Genomic DNA, 22,995 nt, shown 5'->3' on the forward strand with positions numbered 1-22,995 from the left:
CCAGACGAGGAAAAAATAGCGTTTGTAACCCCCGAAGGCACATACTGCTACACAGTGATGCCCTTCAGACTAAAAAACGTGGATTTCACATACCAAAGATTCGTCACGAAGATTTTCAAAGACCTCTCAGAAACAAAACTGGAGGGTTACTGATGGCAGCGGAAATTGGCAAATTAAGAATGATCATAAAATATGCGTTGCAAGTATAGTTCTCAACCAACCAGAAATCCGCTTATCAATTTAGAAGGGTGTCACAGAAATTAAAATTAAAATACTGGGAGTATGAATCCCAGGTCGTCTCCCAACGAGTTGCAGAAAAGTGTGCTATTTTATTGATCAGATGTTTTCAAAAAGGTTTGAGTTGAATGGCAGAAAATTAAATTAGAGAATTTATATAAATTTAAATAAAAGCCTTGACTGGGAGTTGATTAGCTGGAAGCCCTATTCTTGTTGGAGTACTCTTAAGATTAATTGACAATTGAGGGTTATTATGTTTAGTTGTCCCTCATCAAGTAAGGGAAAGTCAAACAAGTTGGAGTGCTGTTTCTATCCACAAGTTCCAATTCACTCTTGGGAGGATTGGTGTTAGTGACTAGAGAGAATCCAATAATAAACCCAATTACAATCTTTCTCTTGAGCATCCCAACTCAAGGGTTCCTTTCAATCAACTCCCCATCAAGTTAGGGAACTACTCGCTCATTGTAAATGAAGAATTCATAACATAAGAAAGGGAATTAAAAAAAGACATGATAAATAATAATCAAATATTAATTAAAAATAAAAGTGATTCTTGTATTAATAAATGCTAAAATAACCCAATAGTAAAATTAAGTAAATTAAGGAACATGGAAGAGTAAGAGACAAGTAAAGAGAACGAACTAGAATGTCGAGGTCTTGATGAGGCAATAACTCTTCTCAATATCCCAATGCAAAAATAATGAAAATAATAAATCCTAAAAACTATGAATATGTAGAGAGAAAACCTAGAGGAGAGGAAAACTAGATCTGAAAAACTAAAACTATATGGAATGAATGTTTTTTTCTGGTTTCTGCATGTTCTCTGGCTCTAGTCTGCTTTTCTGGGCCGAAAACTGGGTCGAAATAGGGCCCGAAATCGCCCCCAGCGATTTTGCAGATTATGCAGTCGCGCATATCACGCAGTCGCGTCATCCATGCGGCTGCATCATTCGGCTTTCTGCTTTGCCACGCGGTCGCGTCATCCATGCGGCCGCGTCACTCGTGCTATTCCATGCCGCGCGGTTGCGTCATCCATGCGGCCGCATCGCTTCTCGCTGGTCATCTCCTCAATTTCTTGTGTTTCTTCCATTTTTGCAAGCTCCCTTTCCAATCTCTAACTCATTCATGCCCTATAAAGCCTAAAACACTTAACACACAGATCACGGCATCGAATGGAATAAAAGAGAAATAAAATACATAATTAAAAGTCTCTAGGAAGCAAGTTTTCAATCATGCAATAACTTTAGGAAGGAATTATAAATGCATGCTTATTTAATGAATAAGTGGGTAAAGATCATGATAAAACCACACAATTAAACACAATACAAACCATAAAATAGTGGTTTATCAACCTCCCCACACTTAAACATTAGCATGCCCTCATGCTTAGTTGAAGGAGATAAAATGAATGAGTAAGAACATGTTAAACCTATGAAATGCAATGCAACCTATATATATGAATGCAACTATATGATTTTTGTCCACTTAAAAGTAAGTAAGCTCTTCAAAACAATTTCAAATCAAATTCTACTAACTCAATTCTTATACAGTCAGAACAGATAAAAATGCAAGAAGATAGCTCATGAAAGCAGGGAACATAGAAATTCAGGCATGGAACCCTCACTGATGATGTATGTACACTCTAGTCTCTCTAGTGTATAGGGTCATCACTCTATCCTTTTCTAATCATGCTCTCTAATTTTTGTTCTTTTCCTAACCAATCAACAACATTTAATATACCAATGCAAACATCATGAGGTTTTTTCAAGGTTGTAATGGGGCCAAAGTAAGGGTAAGGATACATATATGGCTAAGTAAGCTTATAAATTGAATCTTTAATTAACCCAAGCTTTAACATAACCTATATATATTATATGTAACTTTAGAATTCATACCTAGCTACTCAGAAATCTCTTTCACATCCATACTTATGTATCAACTTTTTATTTTGATTTTATCATACATGCATTGATCTTTGAATGCTTGACTTAGCATTGGGGTGATTTTGTCCCCTTATTTATTTGTGGAATATTTATGGATTTTTTTTATAAACATAGAAACATAAAAATAACATAGCTTATCAATGCACATAGAGTTTTAATTCTTATAGTTTCACATGAGTAGGTATCCAAATTCCCATTATATTACCATAACTCATTCCCTTATTATCTTTTGCTTCCACAATTTCCCATACTTAAATAACACACACAATTCTATCTTAAGCTAACCAAAGATTCAATTTGGGATATATAATTGTTTTTTCGCTTAAGGCTAGTAATGTGGTAAAATATAGAACAAATGGGATTTAAAGGCTCAAAGTGGCTAACAAAGGTAATTGAAAGGGTAAGCTTTATTTGGATAAGTGAGCTAAACAAATAATGGCCTCAATCATATGCAAACATATAAATATAATAAACATTGGACATATAGGATGAAACAAAATATAGATTACAATCATAGAGAAATAAACACACAAGAATAAAATAATTATGGTTAAATAATGTAACCATTCATAAAGGCTCAAATTTCACAGGTTGTGTGTTCTTTAGCTCGAAAATCATGTTCCAAATATAACTTCAAGCAAATTTAACATAAAAGTTTTAATTAAAATTAGTGAAATTTTGTTCCAAAGATAGGGTCTTAGAAGAAACTTATTGTCTTTTTAATCAAGCAGAACATGCTTGCAACTAATCTATTGCTATGCAATTTATCCTATTCTATAAAAGAAAAATCTAACTAAATAACCTAATTTATTGGTGCTAGGGAAGAGAAATTACTTCCGGAAGTCAGGTACTGACCGACCTCCCCACACTTAAGGCTTTGCACCGTCCTCGGTGCCATCTGTCAAGAACAAAGGTGGGCTGGTAGCAGTATCTCCACAGTCGGGACCATCATGGCTCCCTGTGCTGGTAAAGGAAGTGGAGTCCGGGGTATCTGAGTCCTTGAATTTTCCCATGATCAGCTCCTTGAGGTATGTGAATCGGCGCTTGTTACGGCGCTCTCTCATCTTAGCTTTCTGTTCCTGCCGATCCAATCTTGCAAGTATCTGCTGGAGCAGTTGGTCAGTAGTGGGTGCTTGTGGTGTTGAAGAAGGAATATCTTCAATTGGTTCAGTGGGCTGGCTAATAGTGGCTGCTGGAAGTCTAAGGTACTTCCTGTTGGGGACATACTGATCATCCTGGAGAAGTATGGCTTTGGTGTCCCCAGCTCTATAGGAGACTCCGGCTGCTGAGACAAGATCTGAGACCAGGACGGGAAAAGGTAAGTTGCCCGCGATTTGTACGTGTCCCATGGCATTCCGGATATGTCTTAGTAGATTCAGAGGTTGGTCTGTGAGGATGCACCATAGTAGAACGGCCATGTCCGTAGTGAAGGAGGACTCGTGAGTGCTCGGAAAGACGTAATAGGACATGATTTGTGCCCATACGCGAGCCTCCAAGGTAAGTGCTGAAGCCGAAATTCCCTTGGGGGGGTATGATGGTATCCGTAGATCCATCTGCTGCCAGGTAGTGCGATAACTCTGAGAACGGCGTCCCAGTCAAATTGATACAGCTGGCGCTTGAGTGCGGCTTCCTGAAAGGCGTCCAATCCTTCTGGAACAGGGGGAAGACCTAGAGCTTTTTGAATGGCTTCTTCAGTAATGGGGACTTGCTTTTGACGGATATAGACAGACTGCAGGGTTGGCAGGTGGAAGTTGGAGTAGAACTCGACCACCCAAGAAAGATTGACCTGCCTTGGCTGTCTCTGTAGGAAACCCCATTGTCTTCGGGTAATTTGCAGCTCAACAAAGGTAGCAATATTGGGTGGGAGGAGAAGAAGGTATTCGTTGTTGTAACTCCTTTCAGCCAGGATGGAGAACATCTGCTCACAGTAGTGATTGGGAAATCGCGCAGTGTCCTTTGCTGGGAAGTCTTTTTCTTTATCATCAACCTTTATGATCTTCTTAAGCTTCTTTGTTGAGGGCTTTACCGCAGTTGAAGAGGGTTCTGCCACTAATGCTCTCTTTGTTCCTCTTCTTGCTGGTTGTTTGGGAGTAGCTTTCTCCTTTCCTTTCTTGGTGGCCATCCTGAAAAAGGGAAGAGAAAGTAAATAAAATTTAAAGGAGTAGAGCAAGGAAGAGGGTGAGGTAAGTGATAATCAATGCACAATAAAGAAGAATGATGTTAACACATGGTCCGGATTACATGTAAAAAGTTCATCAATGGAAATATAGCAAGTGCATGTAGGAACAAATAAATGCAAGGGGTTTATTGGCACGCCGGCAAGGGCATGAGTAGCATATATCAAGCATTCAATGTCCAATTTAAATATGTTATCACTTGTAACTAACTATCACGTTGTATTGACAATTAAATTCAATGAATAAAATAGTAAAGGGAATTTGTGAAAAGCAAGCATTGAATATTAGAGTAGAAAAAAGTAAAGAAGTTCATAATGCCATATGGGCTTTTTCACAAATACATAGCATGCATGTAGAAGAAGTTCTTGAAAATAAGAATTTGAACATGCAAGTAATCCCTTAAAAAGCAATATATAATTGTCAGACAAATTTATAACAATCCACAAGCATATAATAATAAATAATGACTCACATAAATTGATAACACCAAGTAAAAAGGAAAAAGAAAGGAAGAAAAAGAAGATATGAGAAATGAAAGTAAAAAGAAAAGAAAAGAAGATAACATATAAAAATAAGAAAAATAATAGAAAAGTAAGGAGGGAAGGAGAAAGAAAAAAGAAAAACCTTGTTAATGGGGTGAGAGAGAGTAAAAAGTGAGAAAGAGGGAAGAAGGGAGGAAGGGAGGGAGAAGAAATAGGGAGGGAAAAAAGAAAATAGGATTTGGGGAGAAAAAGATATGATAATTGGCAAATTAAGAAAACTGTGCGGCACAAGCAACGCGGTCGCGTGGGGCACGCGGTCGCGCGACTTGCGCTTAAACTCAATGACGCGGTCGCGTCGGTCACGCGGTTGCGTGACCCGTTTTAGGCTAATGGCGCGAGGGTAGCCTCGCACTCGCACAACTCTCTGTTCAAAATCATATTAGTGCCAAATTTTGGGTGACGCGATCGCATGTGAGTGGTCAATTATTGGGATACGACGTGGTCGCGTGAGGCACGTGATCGCGTGAGAGGGACTGCACGTCCAGCGCCAGTCCAGCACCACTCTAGCACAACTTTGACGTCAAAATCCTGGTCACGCGGCCGCGTGGGGCACGCGGTCCGTGGGAGGCCAATATTCCCATTCGACGCGGTCGCATGGGGTGATTTGTGCCATTGGCATGCCTCCAGCCCTGCTCCTGCGTAATTCTCTGTTCATATTATTATTGTCTCCCATCTCCTTGCGACGCGGACGCGTCAGTGAGGCGGTCGCATCGCGTGATTTTTTTTTTATTTATTAAAAATAAAAGTATGGAAATGCAGATGCATGAAATGTACTAATGAAGAGAAGAGTTATTGAATAAAAAAATTAAAAATAGGGAAAAGAACGATCATACCATGGTGGGTTGTCTCCCACCTAGCACTTTTCTTTAACGTCCGTAAGTTGGACGCTCCACTAGCTCAGTCTTCGGCTATGTGGGGATCTTCCAAGAGGAAGATCTCAAGCTCCTTGTTTTTCTTCAGCTTCTCGCCATGGTACATCTTTAAACGATGTCCATTAACTTTGATAAGTTCAGAGTTTGAAGGATGGCTTAGGTGATAAACTCCGTATAGTTCTGCATTCTCTACTCTGTATGAACCTTCCCACTTGATCTCAACTTGCCTGGCATAAGCCTCAGTCGAGACTTGTAAAGGAGGACTAAGTCCCCAGGTTGGAACTCTTTCCTCTTGATGTGCTGATCATGTACAGCCTTCATCTTCTCCTTGTATAGTCTTGAGTTCTCATAAGCTTCTAGGCGAAGGCTCTCTAGTTCCTGCAGTTGCAACTTCCTTTCGGCTCCGGCTTTTTCAATTCCCATGTTGCATTCCTTTACTGCCCAAAAGGCTTTGTGCTCCACTTCAACAGGGAGATGACAAGCTTTTCCATAAACTAAGCGGAAAGGACTCATCCCAATGGGTGTTTTGTATGCTGTTCTGTATGCCCAGAGTGCATCTTGTAGCCTGGTGCTCCAGTCTCTTCTATGAGGTTTGACTATCTTCTGCAAGATACGCTTTATCTCTCTATTTGACACCTCAGCTTACCCATTAGTCTGAGGATGATAGGCTGTTGCAACTTTATGAATTATCCCATGCTTCTTCATTAGTCCTGTTAGTCTCCTGTTACAAAAATGGGTGCCTTGATCGCTCACGATTGCTCATGATGATCCAAAGCAACAAATAATATGGTTTCTCACAAAGGAAACAATAGTGTTAGCATCATCATTGCAGGTAGGAATTGCTTCCACCCATTTGGAAATGTAATCCACAGCTAACAATATATAGAAATAACCATTAGAATTTGGAAATGGACCCATGAAGTCAATGCCCCAAACATCAAAAATTTCACAAAAAAGCATAATTTGTTGAGGCATCTCATCCCTCCTGGATATATTACCAAATTTCTGGCATGGAAAACAAGATCTACAAAATTCAGTAGCATCCTTAAAAAGAGTAGGCCACCAGAATCCACAGTCTAAGATTTTTCTAGCAGTTCTTTGAGGGCCAAAATGTCCTCCACTCTCAGATGAGTGACAGGCCTCTAAGATGGACTGAAATTCTGATTGAGGCATACACCGTCTAATTACCTGGTCAGCACCACATCTCCATAAATATGGGTCATCCCATATATAATATTTAGACTCACTTTTCAGCTTGTCTCTTTGATGCTTAGAAAAGTTCGGAGGGAAGGTGCGGCTAACTAGATAATTAGCTACAGGTGCATACCAAGGGACTATCTCAGATACTGCTTGCAGGTTATCAAATGGGAAATTATCAGCTATAGGAGTGGAGTCATCTGTAATATGTTCAAGGCGACTCAAGTGGTCTGCCACTAAATTCTGGTTACCACTCCTGTCCTTAATTTCCAAATCAAATTCTTGTAATAGCAGTATCCAACGTATAAGCCTTGGTTTGGACTCCTTTTTAGCTAATAAATACTTTAGAGCTGCGTGGTCTGAATACACTACTACTTTAGTACCAAGTAAATAGGCTCGAAATTTATCCAGAGCGAAAACAATAGCAAGAAGCTCTTTCTCAGTAGTAGTGTAATTCGACTGAGCGGCATCTAAGGTTTTAGACGCGTAAGCAATAACAAAAGGATCTTTACCTTCACGCTAAGCCAGTGTTGCTCCTACGGCATGGTTGGAAGCATCACACATTATTTTAAATGGTTGGCTCCAGTCTGGTCCTCTCACAATTGGAGCTTGAGTCAGTGCGGTCTTCAGCTTATCAAACGCTTGTTTGCAATTTTCACTGAACTCGAACTCAATATCTTTCTGCAGTAGTCTGGATAAGGGAAGTACTACATTACTAAAGTCCTTAATGAACCTCTTGTAAAAACCTGCATGGCCAAGGAAAGAACGGACCTCCCTCACAGAAGAGGGGTAAGGTAAACTAGAAATAACATTCACCTTTGCTGGATCTACAGAAATACCAGTGTTAGACACAACATGTCCTAGTACAATTCCTTGTTTAACCATAAAGTGACATTTTTCAAAATTTAATACCAAGTTTGTACTGACACATCTATCTAATACTCTAGATAATCCATCTAAGCAAAGGCTAAAAGAATCGCCATAAACACTAAAATCATCCATAAAAACCTCCATACAGTCCTCAATAAGATCAGAGAAAAGACTCATCATGCACCTCTGGAAAGTAGCTGGTGCATTGCACAAGCCAAAGGGCATTTTCTTGTAAGCATAAGTCCCAAAAGGACATGTAAAAGTGGTCTTTTCCTGATCCTCAGGAGCTATATAAATCTTGAAATAACATGTGTAACCATCTAAAAAGCAATAATGCGATTTACCTGACAGGCGATCCAGCATTTGATCAATGAATGAAAGAGGATAGTGATCCTTACGGGTTGCTTGGTTGAGGCGTCTGTAGTCAATGCAGACCCTCCAGGCATTTTGAACTCTGGTTGTCAGGAGCTTTCCATGCTCATTCTTCACTGCAGTGACTCCAGACTTCTTTGGCACCACTTGTACTGGGCTTACCCATTCACTGTCTGAGATGGGATAGATGATGTCTACCTCTAGTAGTCTGGTCACTTCCTTTTTGACAACCTCTAGGATAGTGGGGTTCAGTCTTCTCTGGGGTTGATGGACAGGTCTTGCTCCCTCTTCTAAAAATATTCTATGCTCACAGACTTGGGGGTTTATGCCTACTATGTCTGCCAAACTCCAACCAATTGCCTTCTTGTGCCTCCTCAGCACACCAAGTAGCTGCTCTTCCTGTTGAGAAGTGAGTTCCCTTGCAATGATAACCGGAAACTTCTGCCCGTCTTCAAGGTAAGCATATTTGAGGTGTGGGGGAAGGGGTTTTAATTCCAACTTCTGATCTTGTTCAGGCTCTGGGTTGTCTGTAGCTGGTAATAGTGGTAAGGCACTGTCATTGTCCTCTGAGAATGTCCCCACACTTGGACCTTGTCCTGTGTGCTTCTCTTCAAATTCCTCCTGGTGAACTTCAGTCACGGTTTCATCTATAATGTCACACTGGAGGATAGAATGATCCTCCGGAGGATGCTTCATAACTCCATTCAGATTGAAGATTACTACTCTGCCATCTATTTCAAAAGAGTATGTTCCTGAAAAAGCATCTAATTTAAACTTTGAGGTCTTCAAGAATGGTCTTCCGAGTAGGATTGATGATGGCTTGTCTGAGTCATTTTGGGGCATTTCTAGGATATAAAAATCAATGGAAAATGTGAGCCCTTTAATGCCCACTAATACATCTTCAGCAACTCCAGCCACTGTGATAATGCTTTTATCTGCTAACACAAAACGAGCTGCCGACCTTTTTAAGGAAGGTAGCCTCAAAATATCATATATAGACAAAGGCATTATACTTATACATGCTCCTAAATCACACATGCAATCAGAAAATACTACACCACCTATAGTACAATTAAACTATACATGGACCTGGGTCACTACACTTTTCAGGTAAACCTCCCATTAAAGCAGATATGGAACTTCCTAAAGGGATAGTTTCTAATTCATTAATTTTGTCTTTATGGATACATAAATCTTTTAGAAACTTTGCATATTTAGGTACCTGTTGAATAACATCAAAAAGGGGAACAGTTACCTCAACCTTTTTGAATATCTCTACCATTTTGGGATCAGGTTCCAACTGCTTCCTGGGCTTCCTTGCAAGTTGTGGAAATGGAATGGGAGTGGCATTTTCTGCAGTGTCTGTGCCTTTTAGTGCTTCCTCCTGTGGTTGCACTTCTTCTTCTTCAGCCACGTCCTGTATGTCCTCTTCTTCTTCAACATCTTCTATTTCCACTACCTTTTCAGCTGAGGCGTGTTCTGGTGGGCTTGTCTCCTCCCGATTCCTCTCCTGCAGTGTGGTTCCGGACCTTAGGGTGATGGCATTAATACCACCCTTGGGATTGGGTAATGGTTGAGAGAGAATTCCACTGGAGCTCAAAGGTTGGTTATTGGAGTTATTCATTGATCCTATCTGGGAGACAAGATTTTACAAAGTAGCGGTCAGACCATTTAGAGTGGCATTAATGTTATTTTCCATGGTCTGTTGTCTCCGATCAATAGATTGTAGTAAGTCATCATTGGCAGATGTAGAAGGATGGGTAATTTGAGAGGTTTGCTGTAGGGTATTCTGTGGTCCTTGGGATTGCCTTAGGTGAGGTGCTCTGTAAGGCTAATTCTGATTCTGCTGCCTGTTGTTGTTGTTATTCCACCTCTGATATCCCTGATTATATGTGCCTCCTCTGTTGTTGTTGTCCCTTCAATTCTGGTTAGAATTGTCCTGGCATCCATGGCTGTAGTTGCCACCTTGATTGTACCCTTGGTTGGGGCGGTCATAGAAGTTATGTGTGGCTACCACGGTGTTGTCTTCCTGCTGGAGCTGCGGACATTCATCGGTATAGTAGCTATAATCAGCGCAGATTCCACAACTCTCTGTGGGACTAACTGTTGGTTTTGCTGTGGTGGAAAAGGTTGAGCTTGCTGAACTTGTTGTTGATTCAATTGCATTTGCTTCAGCAAGTTGGTCATTTCACAGATACTCTGAGTTAAAGCAGTGGTCTCTCTGCTAGAGGATACTTCTACCACGGCTTTTGCACGGCCTTGTTTCTGCCTGTGATTCCTAGTAGATTCAGCAAAGTCACTGATCAATTGCCATGCCTCATCAGTGGTCTTGTACTTTTTCATAGACCCATTGCTAGCACTTTCCAATGTGGTCTTATCTTGGGGCCTCATGCCCTGTGTGACATAACCGAGTAACACTATCTTGTCAATCATATGGTGGGGGCAAGCTTCCAGAAGATTATTGAAGCGCTCCCAATACTCATAAAGAGTTTCAGAGTCATCCTAAACAATCATGGAAATGTCTTTCCTCAGTTTATCAGTAACTTTAGCTGGAAAGAACTTTTCCAAGAATTCTCTTCTCAGTGTATCCCAGTTGGATACAATTGCTGCTGGTTGAGTGTAGTACCACTCTCTTGCCTTCCCCTCAAGAGAAAATGGGAAAGCTTTCAGCAAAATTGAAGTTTCATCTGCACCATCACGCCTGACAGTAGAACAGGCTGCTTGAAAATATCTCAGCTGCTTGATAGGCTCTTGAGCGGGTAAGTCATGAAACTTGGGCATCAAATTGAGCAGTGCGGTCTTTATTTCAAAGTCTGTAGCCACCGCTGGGTGATGCGCTTGAAACGGTTGCATTGTAAAATCAGGGGCTCCTTCCTCCTGGATAGTAACTCTTCTAGCTGCTGCCATGTTACCTGCACGTGAAACAACCAAATCAGTAGAACGGGGGCTGGTTTCTTTCTCAAGTGACGTTTCAGATCCGCCCTCAAAGAGGACTAACCGACACTGAGCTTGCCTTATTCGTGAAATAGTTCTTTCAATCTCAGGATCGAATATTAGCAAGCTTGGGTCAGGAAGCGAACGTGTCATCTAACGAAAGAAACAAGCAGCTCATAGTAGCAAAATAAAATAAAATGAAAATAAATAAATTCCAATTAATAACTTTAGCACTCTATTGCAACTCCCCGGCAACGGCGCCAAAAATTGATGTTGGCGGAAATTGGCAAATTAAGAATGATCATAAAATATGCGTTGCAAGTATAGTTCTCAACCAACCAGAAATCCGCTTATCAATTTAGAAGGGTGTCACAGAAATTAAAACTAAAATACTGGGAGTATGAATCCCAGGTCGTCTCCCAACGAGTTGCAGAAAAGTGTGCTATTTTATTAATCAGATGTTTTCAAAAAGGTTTGAGTTGAATGGCAGAAAATTAAATTAGAGAATTTATATAAATTTAAATAAAAGCCTTGATTGGGAGTTGATTAGCTGGAAGCCCTATTCTTGTTGGAGTACTCTTAAGATTAATTGACAATTGAGGGTTATTATGTTTAGTTGTCCCTCATCAAGTAAGGGAAAGTCAAACAAGTTGGAGTGCTATTTCTATCCACAAGTTCCAATCCACTCTTGGGAGGATTGGTGTTAGTGACTAGAGAGCAATCCAACAATAAACCCAATTACAATCTTTCTCTTGAGCATCCCAACTCAAGGGTTTCTTTCAATCAACTCCCCATCAAGTTAGGGAACCACTCGCTCATTGTAAATGAAGAATTCATAACATAAGAAAGGGAATTAAAGAAAGACATGATAAATAATAATCAAAAGATTAATTAAAAATAAAAGTGATTCTTGTATTAATAAATGCTAAAATAACCCAATAGTAAAATTAAGTAAATTAAGGAACATGGAAGAGTAAGAGACAAGTAAAGAGAACGAACTAGAATGTTGAAGTCTTGATGAGGCAATAACTCTTCTCAATATCCCAATGCAAAAACAATGAAAATAATAAATCCTAAAAACTATGAATATGTAGAGAGAAAACCTAGAGGAGAGGAAAACTAGATCTGAAAAACTAAAACTATATGGAATGAATGTTTTTTTCTGGTTTCTGCATGTTCTCTGGCTCTAGTCTGCTTTTCTGGGCCGAATACTGGGTCAAAATAGGGCCCGAAATCGCCCCCAGCGATTCTGCAGATTATGCAGATCGCGCATGTCACGCGGTTGCGTCATCCATGTGGCCGCGTCATTCGGCTTTCTGCTTTGCCACGCGGTCACGTCATCCATGCGGCCGCGTCACTCGTGCTATTCCATGCCGCGCGGTCGCGTCATCCATGCGGCCGCATCGCTTCTCACTGGTCATCTCCTCAATTTCTTGTGTTTCTTCCATTTTTGAAAGCTCCCTTTCCAATCTCTAACTCATTCATGCCCTATAAAGCCTGAAACACTTAACACACAGATCACGGCATCGAATGGAATAAAAGAGAAATAAAATACATAATTAAAAGTCTCTAGGAAGCAAGTTTTCAATCATGCAATAACTTTAGGAAGGAATTATAAATGCATGCTTATTTAATGAATAAGTGGGTAAAGATCATGATAAAACCACACAATTAAACACAATACAAACCATAAAATAGTGGTTTATCAGTTACATTGACAACATGCTAGCCAAAACGGAAACGAGCGAAGAGCTTATTGGCGATCTCAAACTTATATTGGGAATTTTAAGGAAACACCAAATGCGCCTTAACCAGTAAAGTGTGCATTCGAAATGGAGGCAGGAAAATTCCTGGGCTTCATGATTACACAACGGGAGTGGAGGCCAACCCAAAAAGTTGTCAGGCCATCCTCAAGATGAGTAGTCCTGCAAATCTCAATGACGTCCAAAGGCTGACCGGACAACTAACCATCCTCTCGCGCTTCTTAGGGGCCTCGGCCCAGAAGGCTCTCCCCTTTTTCAAACTTATGTAAAAGGGTATAAGTTTTGAGTGGGAACCCGAATATGAATAGGCCTTCTAACACTTCAAAAAAGTGTTAGCAGAACCTCCCGTGCTCTCAAAGCCTAAAGCAGGAGAAACATTATACCTTTACCTTTCCATAACAAAAGAAGCTTTAGCAGTGGCATTAATCTGAGAAGACGAACAAAAAATACAAGGGCCAGTATACTTCATAAGTAAAGTATTCCAAAACACTGAGACGTGTTATTCCCAGCTTGAGAAGCTCGCCTACGCCCTACTCACGGTGTCCCGATGGCTATGACAATACCTCTAGAGCCACCTTATTGCGGTCCAAACAAACCAAGTCGTGAAGCAAGTGCTTCAGAAGCCAGACTTGGCGGGGCGAATGCTTTCTTTGTCGGTGGAACTATCCCAGTATGAAATCTGGTTTGAGCTCAAAAATGAGATGAAGGCTCAAACGATGGCATATTTCATCGCCGAAATGACCCCAGGAAGCGAAGCTATTGAAATTTGGAACTCCACATCGACAAGTTATCAAATAACAACTCTGACAGAGCGGAAATAATATTAGAAAACGAGAACAGGATTTTTACCAAATAGTCAATTCGATACAAATTCTCAATCTCCAACAATCAGGCAGAATATGAAGCCATCCTGGCCGGATTAACGCTGGATAAGGAAGTCGGCGCAAAACCTCTAGAGGTTTGAAGTGACTCGCAGATATTTACCTTCCAAATAAACAAGGACTAACAAACACAGGATCCCCTGCTACAACAGTACCTATCCAAGGTTAAGGAGCTAACCACCGAATTTGATGGGGTATCTATCCAACACATTCCCAGAGAAAGGAACACAAAAGCTGACCTGCTCTTAAAGCTAGCAAGCACCAAGTCAAGCTCGGTAAACCATTCACAAATCTAGGAAGTTGTCAAAGTACCTCTATCATGGCCACTTCCTTGACAAACCTACCCTTGTCCAATCAGCACTCATGAACTTTCCCAATCCTCAGGTACCTCACTACTGGGGACCTGCCCGAAGGCCAGAAGGAGGCAAAACATGTGAAGTAGGACGCCGCAAAATATATCACAATACCAAATATTGTATAAATGAGGATTGTCCTAACCCCTCATCAAGTGCATAGAACCCAGCGAGATGGACTACATATTTTGTGAAATTTACGAAGGATGTTGCGGCCATCAAGTCAGAGGCAAAACCCTAATCTAGAAAATTATCCGAGCTAGGTACTTCTAGCCTACCATCATCAGAGATGCCTTCCAACTAGTCAAAAGGTGTAGGCAGTGCCAAGAGATAACGGTGGAATGCCCTTTTAGAACCTGGGGATCGACCTTATAGGCCTCTTCCTCATGGCTCCCGGGCAACTCAAGTTTCTCATAGTTGTCATTGACTACTACACCAAGTGGATCAAAGTTGAAGCACTAGCCACAATCACCGCCACCCAGTGTTGAAAATTCTTCTAGAAAGAAGTCATAACCAGGTTTGGGATCCTAGATATCATGATCTCAGATAACGGGACCCAGTTTGCAGACAAACGCTTCTGGGAGTTCCTAGAAGGACTTGGCATCTAACAAAAGTTCAGCTCGGTAGAGCACCTATAAATCAATGGCCAAGTAGAGGCAGCCAACAAGATCATCTTGAAAGGACTCAAGAAAAGACTAGACAAAGCCAAGGGTCTATGGGCCGACGAGCTTGGTTCTGTACTCTGGTCATATCGAATATCACCCCAGACCTCAACCGAAGAAACCCCCTTCAAGCTAGCATACGGCCTAGAAGTAATCATTCCTGTTGAGATCGAGGAGCCCAGCCCTCGAAGGTCTGTCGGAGGACACAATGAAGGTGCAGAACGGGATCTCATGGATGAAGTTAGAAGCATAGGCCACCTTCGAGAGCTGGCTTTAAAGCAAAGGGTAAGCCTGAAATACAACCGAGACGTGGTAAAACGGAATTTTAAACAGGGATATCTGGTTTTACGATGCAACGACATTGGCCCCCCACCTCGGGTAAAGGAAAACTAGCTCCCAATTGGAAGGGACCCTATCAAGTTAAGTCTGTAATTGGGAAAGGAGCTTACAAACTGGAACGGCTCAAAAGCACTGAGATACTAAGGTCATGGAATGCCGCAAACATACAGTGTTACTACTCGTAGGCAAACCCTAGTGTGTTGACAACTTTAACAAATTTTAAGGTTACTTTTTAAGTTTTATTATTTCTTTTTTCCTTTTTTTTTTCTTATTACCATGTTCCTATTTCTTTGTTTCCTTTCGGGCACTCTTTCCCACCCAAAAGACAGGTTTTAATAAGGCCCAACCTTCAATACAATGTTTATTTAAAGAAAAATATTCTCTTATCTTTTCAAATTTTTACCAAAGAAAAATAATACAAAGAAAACGGCCACCATGGGGACCGATCAGCCCCGAGGACAACAAAAACGGATATCTAAAATAAAAGACACAAAATAATTAAAAGCCAGCCCACCACGGGGCCCAAATAAGAGTCCATAAACTAAGCGGTCCTTTAAGACCAAACAAAAACAAGTGTATATATGAACAGACGGCTTACAAACTTAGGAAATTCTTACAAAAACATAAAAACAAGTTACTGAAGGTCTACAATCTGCCTATCTTTCATAGTCAGGAAGGCCCACAGGAAGGACACATCCATGCTAAAAGCCAACACATGGACCTAGCTTTTAAAGCTTTCTCTGTAGCTGAGATGGCCACCTTCGCATCGGCTAGCATATCGTCATTCTGCTTCCTCAGACCATCTACCTCGACCCTCACGGCATCAGCTTCAGAACGGGCTAAAACAACGTTCTCAGCATCGACAGCCAATTTTGTGATTAGCCACATTGGACGTAAGCTTGGTTTCCCATTTTGACAAGCACAGGATCTCGGAGCCTAATCTTCGGCGTCTTTAGCTGCCTTTGACCTAGCAGTCTCGGATGCCTCCAGTTGCCCCCTTTAAAGTGCTAAGTTCCTCCTGAGACTAACGAAGTTTCCCTTCCAGAAGAAAATTCTGCAAAAGCATCAGCCTGGCCCTTCAGACGATAGTGATTGGTCAAAGGAGAGCACAGTGGTGCGCAAATTTGTGACTCGCACAACTAAACCGGCAAGTACACCGGGTCGTCCAAGTAATACCTCAAGTGAGTGAGGGTCGAATCCTACGAGGATTGCCAGATTGAGCAAGCTGTAGTTATCTTGCAGATCTTAGTTAGGCGAATAGAAAGATAGTTGTTGTTTGTTGCAGGCGCATAAACAAGCAATAACAAAAGCGATAAAGAGTTAATGTAAAGATAGTAATGATGGATTAGTTAAGGCTTTGGAGATGCTTCTTCTTTTGGATTAACACGTCATACTCACTACTCCAATGATGAATGATTCTTTCAATGACAAGGCTGTAAGTGATTAAGCCATTGGTCGTGGTCATTAATCTCCTCAGGTCCAAACCAAACATCCAAACGTACTAGATCAATCTTGGAGAGGGTGAAGTGCACGCAATTCAATCTCTTAATGATCTTACTCAAAATGTCACAAACCAGGTCGAATCTTCCGGATCAGAGACTGATGCTCTTATGGTTCTAGCCCTTAGAGCCACAGGAACCTCAATTACCCCTGACTAATGAGGTTTTATGTCACATACCCTAATTAGCCCAGATAACTTGTTGGAACCCATGATGCATTCTCATGCTGTAGCTTAATACTATCCAGGTCAGGACTCGTAAGGAACTCATGTAGAATCGAGATTAATAAGGATGAAGAATGACAATACATCATAGAATAGAATCAAACATAGATTGAAGTAGAAAAGTAATTGCATTAATCCATAGGAATCACCAGAACTCCTAACCTTAACCTAGGAGGTTTAGTTGCTCATGTTTTACAGAGAAAATAGAAAAAGTAATGTGTTTGTGCTTCTCCCCTCCTGGGAGGCATCATCCTCAGGAAGAAGGAAGTCCCTTATTTATAATAAAAACTCTAAGACTAGACCTAAAAGATATTGTTTTAAATTACAAAAAGGAAATAAAATAAGCTAAGAAGTGCTAAAATCCACTTTGGGGCCCACTTGGTGAGTGTTTGGGTTGAGCTTGGCATCCAACTTGGTTGAAAGGGCATTGAGTACCCACTAGGGAGTGTCCACGCTGCTTCCTTGCTCCCTTGGTGGCGTTCAACTTGGGAGGTTGGTCCTGTTTGGGCGTTGAACGCCAGAAAGGGGGTAGTTTGGGCATTCAATGCCCGCTTTGGGCAGTCCAATCCAAAGACAAGTATAGACCATTATATATTGCTGGAAAGCTCTGAAAGTTAGCTTTCCAATGCCATTGAGAGCGCGTCAATTGAATCTTTATATCTCTATAAATGCTCATTTGAATGCACGAAGGTCAGGATTTAACAGCATCTGCTATCCTTTCTTTGCCTCTGAATCAAACTTTGCCAAAACTTGCCATTTTCACCCAAAAATCACCTAAAATCATAAGAAAAACACAAAAGCTCAAAGTAGCATCCAAAAAGTGAAATTTTCACTAAAACCTACAAAAACATAATAAAACTTAACAAAATATACTAAAAAAACAGTGCCAAAAAGCGTATAAAATATCTACTCATCAGAACACCAAACTTAAACTGTTGCTTGTCCTCAAGCAACCAAAAACAAGTAGGACTAAAAGGAAGAGAAAGATACAACAAGTCTCACAGTTGTTAATGAAGCTCAGTTCCAAATAATTGAATGGGGCTATTAGCTCTTTACTTCTGAATAGTTTTTGCATCTCACTTTACTTTGAAGCTCAGAAGTATTGGCATCTCATGGAGCTAGAATCCAGATGATATTATTAATTCTTTTCTTTTAGCTTTTCTTGATTCTTGAACACAGCTTCTTTTTGGTTCTTTGCACCTTTGAGCCTAGCCGTGACAAGCGTTCTGTTTTTCCGTATTACCACCGGATACATAAACGCCACAGGCACTTAACTGGGGGAACCCTTTGGATTCGAATTTAGCTTTGCTTAAATTTCCAGACAGTGGTTCCCAGAGTTCTTAAGCGTACTCTTTTATTGCTTTGGATCACGACTTTAACTGCTCAGTCTCAAGCATTTAGTGAAGGATAGCAACTCATTTGAGCTTTTTAGGCCAATTTTCAACACTCATAACCATTGATGCTTAAAGTCTTGGATCCTTGCTCTTTTCTTTTTCTTTTATTTTTCTTTTTGCTTCTTTTTCTTGCTTCAAGAATCAATATTTTTTATTTTTTAGAGAATCAATAATACTTCTCTAAATTCATTGTTCTTCAAGAGCCAATATGCTCAACTTCAACATCAATTATGCACAGTTAATTCATACATTCAGAAAGTAAAGGTAAGGCCACCACATCAAAGTAATGGGAATAACTCATGATATAACTCAAGATCTTATGTATTTTACTACTTATTTTTCAAATAAATTTTCTTTTTTTAAGCTTAGTGGGCAATTTATGAGACATCTTATAACCAATTTTTTTTAAACTTTGAAAATAAACTACTAAAGCAAAATTTTGAAAAAGATCATGCAAAAGCTAGAATATAAAATAGAAAATAGACTAAAATACTAAAAAACAGAAAGAAAAGGGGGGGGTGAAACTCAACCACCTCAGTGCTGATGGTTGCTCAAGTTGTGCTCTTCTATAAAGATGATTCACCTCCCTTTGGTACTATTGATGATAATATACACCTAGAGCTCGCTCTGCAATACCAAACTTAACAAGTTTGCTTGTCCCCAAGCAAAGAGAACTTGGTCCCCTCCTGGCGTTGAATGCTAGGGCTGCCTCCTTTATGGGTGTTGAATGCCCAAGCTTTCTCCCCTTTCTGGTGTTGAACGCCAGGAAAGGGCACCCTCCAAGGTGTTCTATTTTTCTCCTTATGCGTTCCTCTTTCTGTTCTAATGGCTACACATGATCACAAACGTTAGAAAAACTAAGAAAACGATGAAAAACAATAGAAAAGAAAATAATATGAAATCAAACTAAAATAACAAAAAGAAAATAGAAAAGAAGAAAGTACTATGGGAGACTTATGGTTGGGTTACCTCCCAACAAGCGCTTCTTTACTGTCACTAGCTTAACGGTCAGCCCCTTTCAAGGAGGAAGATAGTTATAGAAGAATAAATCCTCACTTCTTACTGGGAGCTTCCTTCCTGTGCTCTAATGGATCAGCTTAATATGCTCAAGAGACAGGATCCTATTCACTGCCTGAGGCAGGATTGGGCATGCAGGGAATACTACCCTTGTCCTTGGTGAGAAGCCTTCAATAGGGATATTGTTATTTTTTCATCCCCTAGGCATCCTTCTCTTGGGACCTTCCTCCTTGGTTGATAGTGCACACCCAACACCAAACTTAGGTTTAATGTTTGGTGAAACTGTATGAGTTTCCACCATGGGAGGAGGCTTCAACATGGTTCTCTGCAAGCAAGTACCTCCTTTGCCAGGAGGTCTTGGAGGTTTAAAGGACTTGAAGACTGATGAGCGGATAATTTATACGCTTTTTGACATTATTTTGACATTATTTTTAGTATAATTTAGTTAGTTTTTGATATAATTTTATTAGTTTTTAAATAAAAATCACATTTCTGGTCTTTACTATGATTTTGTGTGTTTTTCTGTGATTTCAGGTATTTTCTGGCTGAAATTGAGGGACTTGAGCAAAAATCTGATTCAGAGGCTGAAGAAGGACTGCAGATGCTGTTGGATTCTGACCTCCCTGCACTCAAAGTAGATTTTCTGGAGCTACAGAAACCCAATTGGGGCGCTCTTAATTGCGTTGGAAGGTAGACATCCAGGGCTTTCCAGCAATATATAATAGTTTATACTTTGCCCGAGTTTTGACGATGCAAACTGGCGTTCAAACGCCAACTTCTTGCCCTATTCTGGAGTTAAACGCCAGAAACAGGTTGCAAATAAGAGTTAAATGCCAGAAATAGGCTACAACCTGGCTTTTAACTCCAAAAAGAGTCTCTACACTTGAAAGCTCAATGCTCAGCCCAAGCACACACCAAGTGGGCCCGAAAGTGGATTTCTTCATCATTTACTTATCTTATGTAACCCTAGCTACTAGTTTAGTATAAAAATTACTTTTAGTGGTTTATTTTATATCTTTTTGATCATCCTTGATCAGGGATCAGTCTTTTTCCCTATTTTCGAATTCATATGCCATTTGGGGAGGCAGGCCATTCGGCCATGCCTAGACCTTGTTCTTATGTATTTTCAACGGTGGAAGTTTCTACACACTATAGATTAAGGTGTGGAGCTCTGCTGTTCCTCGAGTATTAATGCAAAGTACTATTGTTCTTCTATTCAATTCATGATTATTCTTATTCTAAGATATTCATTCGCATACAAGAACATGATGAATGTGATGATTATGTGACACTCGTCACCATTCTCACTTATGAACGCGTGATTGACAACCACTTCCGTTCTACATGAAAACAAGCTAGAGTGTGTATCTCTTGGATTCCTGGTCCATGACACATAGTTGCCTCTCCTGACAACAGAGCCTTCCATTCCGTGAGATCAGAATCTTCGTGGTATAAGCTAGAATCAATTGGCAGCATTCTTGAGATCCGGAAAGTCTAAACTTTGTCTGTGGTATTCCGAGTAAGATCTGGGATGGGATGACTGTGACGAGCTTCAAACTCGCGACTGTAGGGCGTAGTGATAGACGCAAAAGGATAGTAAATCCTATTCCTACACGATCGAGAACCAACAGCTGATTAGCCATGCGGGAAACCATAGAGGACCATTTTCACTGAGAGGACGGGAAGTAGCCATTGACAACGGTGACACCCAACATACAGCTTGCCATAGAAAGGAGTATGAAGGATTGGATGAAGGCAGTAGGACAGCAGAGATTCAGAAGGAATAACGCATCTCCATACGCTTATCTAAAATTTTTACCAATGAATTACATAAGTATCTCTATCTTTATTTTACGTTTTATTTATCTTTTAATTATTAAAACTCTATAACCATTTGAATCCGCCTGACTGAGATTTACAAGGTGACCATAGCTTGCTTCAAGCCGACAATCTCCGTGGGATCGACCCTTACTCACGTAAGGTTTATTACTTGGACGACCCAGTGCACTTGCTGGTTAGTTGTGCGAAGTTGTGAAAAAGAACTAAGATTATGAACGTGCATATTAAGTTTTTAGCGCCGTTACCAAGGAATGAACAATCACGATTTCGTGCACAAAGTTTTTGGCGCCGTTGCCGGGGATTGTTTGAGTTTGGACAACTGACAGTTCATCTTGTTGCTTAGATTAGGTAATTTTATTTTAATTTTAAGCTTTTTGTTTTTGTTTTTATTTTCAAAAAAACTTTAAAAAAATATAAATTATTCTATGGCTTCAGAATTTTTAAGAATGAATTCTAGAGTTTCATGGTGATATGTTGAATCCTGGCTGGCTGTTAAGCCATGTCTAACCTTTTGGACCGAGGTTTCAACTATCATGAGAAGAGCTTCTTTGTCTTTCTCAGCAATTTAGCTGTTGTATATAATGTTCTGCTGAAGCTTGGCTAGCCATTGGCCATGTCTAGTGTTTTGGACCGGAGCTTTCACCGAAAGCTTGGCTGGCTAGTAAGCCATGTCTAATTCCTGGACCAGAGTTTTAGACTAACATTGCATGATTCCTGGAATTCTCAAAAAAAAATTGAGATCTTTATTTTTCTTTTTCCATTTAATTTTCGAAAAATTACAAAAAAATAATAAAATCATAAAAACAAAAAAAATTTGATGTTTCTTGTTTGAGTCTAGTGTCAAGTTTTAAGTTTGGTGTCCATTGCATGTTTGTAATTTTTTCTTAATTTTTGAAAATTCATCATATGTTCTTCATGATCTTCAAGTTGTTCTTGATGATCTTCTTTGTTTTGATCTTTGCATTTTTCTTGTTGTGCATCTTTTCTTGTTTCTCATATGCATTTTCAATTTGTTAGTGTCTCAACATTAAAAATTTTTTAAGTTTGGTGTCTTGCATGTTTTTCTTTTCTTAAAAATTTTCAAAAACATGTTCTTGATGTTCATCTTGACATTCAAAGTGTTCTTGGTGTTCATCTTGACATTCAAAGTGTTCTTGCATATTTTTCTTGTTTTGATTCATAATTTTTATGTCTTGTATCTTTTTTGTGTTTTTCTCTTTCTTCATTAAAAATTCAAAAATCAAAAACATATCTTTCCCTTATTCTCTCATAAATTTTCGAAAATTTGAGTTGACTTTTTCAAAAATTTTTCAAAATTTAGTTGTTTCTTATGAGTCAAATCAAATTTTCAATTTAAAAATTCTATCTTTTTCAAATCTTTTTCAAAAATCAAATCTTTTTCATTTTTCTTTCATATTTTCGAAAATTCAAATTGATTTTCAAAAAATCTTTCTCTTATTTTATTCCATATTTTTCAAAATCTTTACTAACAATTAATGTGATTAATTCAAAAAAATTTTGAGTTTGTTACTTACATATTAAGAAAGGTTCAATTTTTAAATTTTAGAATCATATCTTTTAGTTTCTTGTAAGTCAAGTAATCAATTTCAATTTTCAAAATCAAATCTTTTTAATTTCTGATTCAAATCTTTTTCAAAATGATTTTCAATCATGTCTTTTTCAAAATCAATTTTCAAAATCTTTTCTAACTTCCTATCTTTTCAAATTTGATTTTCAAATCTTTTTCAATTAACTACTTGAATTTTTTATTTTAAAAGTTTTTTATTTCAATCATATCTTTTTCAAAACCACCTAACTAATTTTCTCTCTCTAATTTTCGAAAACTCTTCCTCACATTTTCAAAATTCCTTTTTAATTAA

The sequence above is a fragment of the Arachis ipaensis genome, chromosome B4 (genome assembly GCF_059453495.1).
Source record: "Arachis ipaensis isolate K30076 ecotype BB chromosome B4, ASM5945349v1, whole genome shotgun sequence".
NCBI classification, from domain to species: domain Eukaryota; kingdom Viridiplantae; phylum Streptophyta; class Magnoliopsida; order Fabales; family Fabaceae; genus Arachis; species Arachis ipaensis.